Source organism: Maylandia zebra, linkage group LG2 (genome assembly GCF_041146795.1).
Source record: "Maylandia zebra isolate NMK-2024a linkage group LG2, Mzebra_GT3a, whole genome shotgun sequence".
Taxonomy (NCBI): Eukaryota; Metazoa; Chordata; class Actinopteri; order Cichliformes; family Cichlidae; genus Maylandia; species Maylandia zebra.
Window position 1 is genome coordinate 25,686,012 of NC_135168.1, and position 2,412 is coordinate 25,688,423.

Sequence of the window (2,412 nt, forward strand, 5' to 3'; positions counted from 1 at the left end):
ATCATCGCACCTGTGCAGAATTACCTTGCCAGCGCAGACCTATTTAACGGGGCGGTTGAGTCACAACCAACGCTGGAACGTTGAACTAAACCGGGTAGCGTAGTCATGATTAGCATACCCGGTTTGTGAAGGAGAGGACGTTTTCGTTATTGAGCGTGTGTGTTTTTTCTCATCTGCCTCCAGAGTTCAAGGATTGGAGGAGGAGCCGGCACCAGGAGTTGTTGTGGATTATTACTGCACTGTCACCGTGAGGAGAGGTCGCCGTATCACTGCACTGCCTTTTTTTTGGATTATAGACTCAAACTGTTAACTCACCTTTTCACTGTAAATAAATCCACTGTCATTCTGCAAGGAGTCTCGCACCTGAGTCCTTTAATCCTATTCACCATGACAGATATAGTCTATGTTACATTATAATTATACTTGTGGAGCCGCAAGTTTGCCTCTCTTTCGTCCACTTTTCTCTCTACGTAACGTTACTCAGCCTCGCCTCTCCTTCACTGAACACAACTCCCCCTCCCCCATCGCTTCACCTGCAGGCAACAAGATGGACACGGCAGCTATCAAAGAGGATCTGGTCGGTAAAAAGAAAACATTTGAAGATTACTATTTTAGTGCTGTCAGTGTAAAGTTAATGCCATAACTGCATTAACGGGGCAAATCTCCGTTAACTAGTTACCGCGGGTCACCGCGCGCGTGGAGCTGGGCGGCTCTAACGAGCTAACCGGGCTAACGCCTTGACGCACGGCCTAAAATCCTTTCGATTTTCTCAAAAATAAACAGTGCGCCTTATGTATGAATTCTGGTTGTGCTTACTGACCGCGAACCAATTTTATGTGGTACACAGCTTAAAAAAATCTGTCAAAAATGTTTTGGTACGACTTTGCTAAGCTATGAAGCTGCACTGCTTGATTGATTGTTGGATTATTACGGCTACCGAGGAGCCTCGCAGAACATCTTTTAGTTTACATTTTGACTGCACAATTGTGAGCTTTTTGTTATGCACAAAACATTGTTTTGGTTTATTTATGGAGCATCATTAATAAATGCACTGATAATTTAAACAGATGCTTCAGGAGTTTTATCCCACTCATACTTTCAATCCAATGTTTGTCATTCTAAGTTGTAAAACCAATCGCACACAATTATCCTTGGCATACATAATACATCCCAGTACACTGTTGGTGCATTCCATGTAGAATACAATTTGTTAATAATAAATTAAATAAATTAAACATTTGATGTAATGTATATCTTGTAAATTATTTGTTTTACACTGTTTTACATGGCATTTTACAAGGCAGAATCAGCTCACTTTAGTGAAAACAATTAGGACAGGAGAAAAAAATTCTTAAGTAATGTCAGGAAGCTGGTATTTTATTTTAAAACTAATTGCTATTTTTATTTATTTAGAGAATTAAAAGCCAACTCCAGACCACTACTTGTCCTGATTTGTGAGGGACTGACGAAGAGTTGGTAAGGAGAGGAATCAGAACAGGAGTGCCTCCCGCCGCCCCCAAACACATAATCAGGTAATGTAACTTTGGTAATTTGAGATTAATTCAGGTTTCTTTTGAATTGTTGACACTGTCCTCTCCTCTCTTCTCATTATAGTTTTTGTATGCAGTGCCAGTTCTGCTCTTTTGTCTGTTCAAGCCAAGAAGTACTCTTAAGACATCACCAGCTACGACAAAGAGGATTTCATTTGCCCTGTGTTTACAGTGACTGAGTCTGTTCGTTTAGGACACGAAGGGCATTGAAGTCTCACCTCAGCAGATCACACAACAGGGCTAAGAAAAGGAAGGCAATCTCAACATTTTTTTGTGATTTTTGTTAATTTAAGGAAAACTGTTCACAGCATACATTTATTTCACATATTTTAAGGCACTTAAAAACCCATCAGACTGTATCCTGGCCTTCCCAAAAATGTGACTATGTTACCAACAATTTATCAACCTTTACGTCACACACAAGCAGAAAGCACAAAAACTCAAAAGATATAAAAAACTGTATTAGACTGATTTCTCATGCAAATGCATGTCCTAGTGAAAGTAGCTCCCCTGATAAATCCTTAAATACCTCTCAGGAGTCAGAGACATTATCAAGTGGTTCAGGTGTAGCATCAAGTGATAAAGAGGACGATGAGTTTGTAGATTACCAATGTCTTGAACATAAAATAGCTAGACTTTTTCTATGCATGCAAACATTGTTACATGTTTTTAAAAGGGCTTTGCAGGAAACTATTGAAGAAATTAGTGACATTTTAAAATTTTCTCAGGTTCATTTATTTCAAAGAATCAAAGAGGTGCTTGCTGAACAGAACATTGAGGCAGATGATGATGTAATTAAAAATATAAATGATGCACTTTTCAAAACCAACCCATTAATTATCTCAACAGAACCAAAAGGTGC

The 2,412-nt window shown here is 39.1% G+C and overlaps 1 long non-coding RNA gene across 1 annotated transcript; it reads left to right on the top strand.

The window, feature by feature from the left end:
* Nucleotides 1-492: 492 nt before the first annotated feature.
* Nucleotides 493-1,795, top strand: LOC143413706 (uncharacterized). Its single transcript, XR_013094321.1, has 3 exons — nucleotides 493-577; nucleotides 1,414-1,532; nucleotides 1,615-1,795. It is a non-coding gene; the product is annotated as an uncharacterized LOC143413706 (long non-coding RNA).
* The last annotated feature ends 617 nt before the right edge of the window (nucleotides 1,796-2,412 follow it).